This window comes from Meles meles, chromosome 7 (assembly GCF_922984935.1).
Source record: "Meles meles chromosome 7, mMelMel3.1 paternal haplotype, whole genome shotgun sequence".
Classification (NCBI taxonomy): domain Eukaryota; kingdom Metazoa; phylum Chordata; class Mammalia; order Carnivora; family Mustelidae; genus Meles; species Meles meles.
The window spans coordinates 103,296,069-103,303,289 of NC_060072.1; positions in this window are offsets into that span (position 1 = coordinate 103,296,069).

The following is a 7,221-nucleotide window of genomic DNA, read 5'->3' on the forward strand; positions in this document are numbered from 1 at the left end:
CACTCCTGAAAACAAAGTTAAAATGTTACTCAAACTCACTTTTACTAAGTCAGATGATTTAACATTTATCAACTCTTCTGAACTATTCACATCCACTCTAGGGAAGCAGCGTTCTGTGGTGGAAAGACAGATTTAGAGTCAGATTGAACCTGGGTTGAAATCTTGCCTCTACACCTACTACCTGAGCAAGCCATCTAAGTGTCCTGAGTCTTGGTTCCCTTCAATGTAAAATGAAGACAATGGTACCTCATAGGTTAAGTTTTAAATATGAAATGAAATAATATATAAAGTATCCAATATATATAGTAAATGCTAAATAAATACTAATTTCTAATTCATTTTTCACTCCCTACTAGTTGATAATAAGATTAAATTTAAATATTTTAATACATGTTCAATTACATAATTTAGGAATAATCATATACCATGTCAAGAATGTATGTGGATAAATCTTACAGCGTTAGACCTTTAGATCACTCAACTTTTCTTGGAGTAGGCACCTGGATATACAATTTTGTCATAATTCATACATAATGGCCCTAGGTATTCAACAAGTCTAAATTTCCCCCATGCTTTCTTAGACCTAGAATTCCTATAGAGGTGTCCACACCATCAGGTCTGGCAGCCTGGATATGAAGGACATCACCTCTGCATTACATTGGAGCATCATGGTGCCGGCACGCCGCTATCCAATTCTGAGGAAACTACCCCACCTACACCCCCTGCTAATAGTCCTGCACTCAGGGAACCATAGTGTACCACCTGGTCTTCCCTTGTCCCACACTTCAGGTGACAGCTAACAGCACATTATTCAAGGACACTCTGTTGATAGGCTTCCTGATGATCCTGAACATTAGTACCCAAAAATAATATTAACAACAATAACAATAACAACAACTAAGGCAAATAGCTAGTTCAAGGCTTGTTGAACTAGGAAACACTGAGAACCTGACAGTAAACTGGAGGAGCAGAAACTGAAAGGCTGTAATGGAATAGGAGCCATAACCTGGTATGGGGATGACAAAGAAATGCTCGGGACAAGCTCAAGGAAAGAGAAATCTGAACCCAGAGCATTGCGGTGGTTCTTAATGGGTTTCTAGCTCCCGCTCCTATGGATTTTGAGATTGCTTTTTTATTTCACCTTTGTGCATCCTCAGAATTACCTCCTTTCTTCAAACTTCATCCCTCCTTGGCCCTGGTTGCTTGAGCTGACTTCCAAACCCAAACAGCCTACCCAGAACAAGGACCATATGTTTCATCTCTCAGAGTCCGCATTTGCCTCTCTCTTGAATAAGAGTAGATGATAGATTCGACGTTATAACATGATCCTCCTTTGCCTCAATTAACGAAGTCTTTGTATTATGTTTTATCAACAAGATGACACCATCTTTCTTTCTGTGGTACTTAGTGCTGCCCATAATCCTTGCAAAGAACGCTTTCTGCATCAATATATTTGTTGCTAGTGAGGCCTTTGGAAAGGCAAGACCACGGGGCAACAGACAAAAATTTCAAAAGATATTTTTCAGAGGCACCTGGGTGGCTCAATCATTGGAGTCTCCAAACTTCGTCTCAGCTCAGGTCATGGTCTTGGATCATGGGATCAAGCCCCATGTCAGGCTCTGCGTTCAGTATTGAGTCTGCTGGAGATTCCCCCCGCCTCCTTCTCCCTCCCCCTCCACTTCTCCCCCTTTTGGCCCTCTCTCTCCCTCAAATAAATAAATAAATAAATAAATAAATAAATAAAAGCAACCTTGGGAAAAAAAAAAGAAATTTTCCAGTGTCTTCCAACATCCTTCCCTATTCTATGGAGTTTGTGGCTTACTTTTTAAGAGGCAACTCCAAGCTATCAGTTGCCTCTAGTATTAGTTGGGAATCTGCCTATAAGGTTCTGATGGTTTGCATTACAAAATTGAAGTCCCTAAAGCTTAAAGCTCCAGAACCTATCAAGATCTGAATGAAAAGTTTCACTAAACCAGAAATACAGGCTGAGGTCAATGCTGGAATGGAACTACACTATTTCAGATTGTTTTTCTGTCAATAACAGAATTTTCCACCTCAGGGGGTAACCAGGCAGCAGACTACATTCATACATTAAATATTTTGTAACATAACATATAGGAATTTACTTAAATGTTAGGAATTAAAAAAGAAAAAAGTTCTGTCCTCAAGGGCTCACAGCCTGATGGAAGAGAAAATTACATAGATATTACAGAATATTCATGCTAAGAATTCCAGTAGACATATTTATAAAGACCTGTCTGTCCAGGGGTAAAGCATCCAAACTTGTCTTGAGTGGAATTTAAAGGACAAATATTGGGGTTCCTGGGTGGCTCAATCAGTCAAGTGTCTGCCTTTGGCTCAGGTCATGATCCTGGAGTCCTGGGATGGAGCCCCAGATCGGGCTCCTGCTCAGTGGGAAGCCTGTTTCTCCCTCGGCATCTCCCTCTGCTGCTATCCCTGCTTGTGCTCTCTCACACTCTCTGTCTCCCTCTTTTTCTCAAGTAAATAAATAAAATCTTTTTAAAAAGTCAAAGATAAATAGATTTGTTGGCATCTCAGCACCAGTGAAAGGACATTTGGGGCAGCATTTTTCTTCTAAGATCAGCTGGAACTGAGACAGTCCTGGTGCATTGGTTGAGGAGGAGACAGGTTTCTGGGATGGTTATAAGCTACTCAGGTTAACTGCCACTGGGTCTATGGAACCATCCAACAGTGTAGGCAAAGGGTTTCTGTCTTCTCCATCCATTAAGTGAGCTCATCACTGAAAACTGGCTCACTGGGATAGTAGTTCTCAGAAGGAATTGGAATCCCACTTGCTGCAAGTTGTCTGGCTTCTTGCATGGGGTCTTCCGTGTGTCACCGGTCCTAAAGTGACTCTCTCAGTTCCTTTTAGATGTCTTTCATGCATCTTAAACTACACAACTAAAACTGTATTCATTGTTTTCCCTTCCAAAACACCCCTACACGTAACACTTTTCTCTCAAACCTTAATCTCAGTAAATGGTGTCATTAACCATGCTGTTTCTCAAGCTAGAATCTGTAAATTCCTATTTATTCCTCCCCATCCTTTCAGAAAATTACCAAGTTCTGTACTTTTGCTGCTCTTCAAACTTATACTTGGCTTAGGCAAAATTTTTAAATAAAATAACTTTTTTTCAGGTAGCAAATTTCTGCTGCAGAAATAATATATTACTGTGACTAATTGCAAATTTAGGAAATTATAAAGTATAACGTAGTAAACCTTACATATAAAATATATTATTTAATCAATAAAAGAATTTGAGTGAAAGCTGTATCTGGCAAGGAGAACTTCTGAAATATGAAGTTTAATATGGCATCAATAATTTTTTTAAGATTATTTATTTATTTATTTATTTGACAGAGAGTGATCACAAGTAGGCAGAGAGGCAGGCAGAGAGAGAGAGAGAGAGAGAGGAGGAAGCAGGCTCCCTGCTGAGCAGAGAGCCCGACGCAGGACTCAATCCCAGGACCCTGGGATCATAACCTGAGCTGAAGGCAGAGGCTTTAACCCACTGAGCCACCCAGGTGCCCCCAGCATCAATAATTTTTAATATAGACCTTATCATAAGAAAAAGATTTTGCAACTATGTATGGGGATGATGTTGACTTATTGTGGTGATCATTTCCTAATATATACAAATATTGAATCATTATGTTGTACACCTAAATGTAATGTTATATGTCAATTATACCTCAATAAAAATAATAATTTATTATATAAGTCCTCCATAAATATGGAATGATTTAAATGTCTATTGAGAATTAGTTTTCACAAATATCACCAATTATTGGTATTTGGTCATTAGTTATATTTGTTTCTAAGAAATGTAGTAGAAATATAGTAGTTAAAATAGTATATTAAAGACCTTAATTATTTTAATAAGCCGATTCAACAAAAATGTATCTTTGAGTTTTATATACTCTAGCTGGGTTGTTTTCTGTAGCATAAATACAGAATATATTTTTTAAAGTTATCAGTAGAAAGGAAAGTGTGTTCTTTTTTTAATTTGTAATCTCGGTTGCTAGGTGTCCTACATTTATACTAGAAGCCAAGCTGCTTCCCCAGCAGCCTCCCCATGGGAAATTACAGCCTAGGCCGTTCTACCATCAGGATGTACTTCTTTTGAAATCGTCTTATTGCAATGATTCTTATGTGTCCTCTTTTAAAGCTAAAGTAAGGAGTTTCAAAAAGGAGTAAATTATGTCCGTGAATATGTTTGACAGTCTGATACGTGAGTGAGTTTGGCAAAACTAAAACCCTTAACTGCTGAGTACCTACTGTGCTGCTGAGCAGTGGACCACAGAGTCTGTGAATTAATCTCCAGCAGCCTTTAAATTTTGCCAAGTTTGTCATACTAAAAAATAAAGCTACAAATTAAGCACTTAGAAATACTTTGAGTTGTTGCTGCCTTTGGCTTTGAGTGTTTCCTAGAGTTCACACTTGTCTGTTTCGTAATAACAGTGACGGTAAGTTTTAGTTTATCGATCCCAATGCAGAAGCTAGATTCTCAGCCTGTTTACTGAAAGAAGGTAGGCTTCTTTCAAAGCTGCAGTTTGCCCATCAGGCAGAATATCTGGATGGCTAAATCAACCTGCCATTTAAATTTATTTCAGGTTCAAGCGTGATTTCTACCGTCTATCTTGCTTAAAATATATTTGAATTGTTTTAAATATATTATCTTATTTATCTTTCCGAAATGAAAATGGAAAACAACTGTTGCAACTTTCCTTCCAGGATATACCTACGGGGAAGACTTGTTTTGGTTTCGCTTTCTTTTTTTTTTTTTTTTTTTAAATGTAATGTTATCCATCTGTCTATTTATCTGTGTATATTTTTATTTTAGAAAGATAGAACACCAGCAGGAAGGACAGAAGCAGAGGGAGAGACAATCTCAAGCAGACTCCAGGAGAAGCACAGAGCCTGACGCGGGACTCAATCCCAGGACCCCCAAGATCATGACCTGAGCCAAAACCAGGAGTCAGACACTCAACTGACTGAGAGCCACCCAGGTCCCTGGAAGCCGTGTTTTTTGAAAACCACGTAACCTAAGAATGTCCCTCGTCAGGCTGGAAGGGGCTTCCTTAAGGCAGCACCCTGCCCATTTTAGCCCCTAACCCTGCCAGGAAGGTACCCTTTGCACCTCAATTTCTAAAGTGCCTCTTGCTGGTATTCTCCCTTTTTGGTTTGTTCTTCTTTTCCAGTCCGTTGTTTGAGATATTTGTTTATTTAAACCTTTTTAAAACTCCCTAAAAACAAAGAAAGAAATGTGATAATGGATCAATTACTCAGAATCTGTTTTCTAACTGATGTTGACACTCATTCATTATGTCCTACCGGTTTTCTATTCCTTACCTGTTGCCGAACTCCAGCTGGGATTTGTTTTAGTTGTGTCAAAACCCTTCATAAAAGCAAAACAAAACAAAACAAACAAACAAAAAACTTCTTTAGTTCTTTAGTGGGCTTTTGCTAGGTTACTCTGCTCATTTTGTCTGTATTCAAATTTTGGATACTTTGTTCACTGTGGATTCTTCTGCATTTTGACATTTTAACACAAATATTGTATGAAAGTATCATTCATCTTTTTTTAAAGATTTTATTTATTCATTTGAGAGAAAGAGGGTGAAAACGAGGAGAGAGAGAGAGAGCGAGTGCAGGCACAAGCAGGGGGAGGAGCAGAGAGAGAGGGAGAAGCAGACTCCTCACTGAGCAGGGAGCCTGTTGTGGGGCTCCATCCCAGGATCCCGAAATCTGACCAGAGCTGAAGGCAGATGCCTAACTGACTGAGCCACCCAGTCTTAATTATTGAGTTGTTTGAAACCTTTGTGAATTTTGGACCCAAGGAGAGTGCCTTACTCCCATCAACCTAGTCCTGGCCCTGACAACAAACAACTGAATACCTTAGTGGCTTATAATAAAAAATGTTTATTTCCTGTTCACATTTCATTGGGGTTACAGGTCAGCTGCAACTCTGAAGGGCTCAGCTGGGCTGTGCTCAACTTGGCTGCACATGTCCTCTCTTTCCAGAACCCTGATGAAGGAGTAGCCTCTTTGTGGGACATTCTATTCTCATGGTAGAGAAGAAGAGGAAGGGTAGCTTAGCTCAGGTTGCCATAACAAAATGACACAAACTGAGTGGCTTAAACAACACAAATTTATTTCTCACAGCTCTGAAAGCTGAAAGTCTGAGATCAGGTGGCCAGTGTGGTCAGGTTCTGGTGAGAGCTCTCTTCCTGGCTGGCAGATGGCCACCATCTCCCCGTGTCCTCAGAGGCAAGAGAGAATGGGCTCCAGGCTCTCCCAAGTCTTATAAGGACACTAATCCCACCATGGAGGCCCCACCTCCATGACTTCACCTCAACCTAATTACCTCCCAAAGGCCTCAACTCCAAATATCATCACATTGAGGGTTAGGACTTTAATACATGAATTTTGCAGGGATACGACATTTGGTTCATAGCAAAGGAGCACTGTGATGAATTAACGCCCTGGGTCTTAAAGCTTCCAACCGGAATTGGCATCCTGTCACTCTTCCTGTGTTCCATTGGTCAAAGCAGTCACTGGGCCAAATATGAATTCAAAAAGTATGGAGTGTATAATCTGTCTTCTGAAAGAGAGAAAATATCAAGAATAGTCCAATTTACCACACTCGCTTTGGCAAAAACCTAAACTCTGGAATACATGACGTTGGAGTCCCTGGGCCGGTTGACAACTCTTTCAGCTCCCCTCTCCTGAGCACATTCTAGGATTGTGCTCACTCCCCCCGTTTAAAGATAGGTATAGCTATATGGGGGCACCCAGCTGGCTCAGATCGTAGAGCATGTGACTCTTGATCTTGGCGTTGTAAGTTTGAGCCTCCCACTGGGTGTAGAGGTTGCTTAAAAATTTTTTTTAATTAAAAAAAAATAGGTATAGCCATGTGAAGTATAGTGGAGGTGATGTTTCACTTCCAAGCAGAAGCATTAAGCGACAATGCATAATGAACCTCCTTTCCTTTTTGTACTTCATCAGTTATGAAAGCCTAGGTCATCAGGATGAGCCTCAGTCAGCCCGTGTCTTGAAGAACAGACCCCCTAACAACCCACTATGAACATGGAGAATGAGACCGATAGCCACTGGGATCTGAGGGTTCTTTGTTGTTCTACCTCTAGGGATGGATCCCCTTCCTACAGTCTGGCATATGCATTTCTAGGAAACAAATA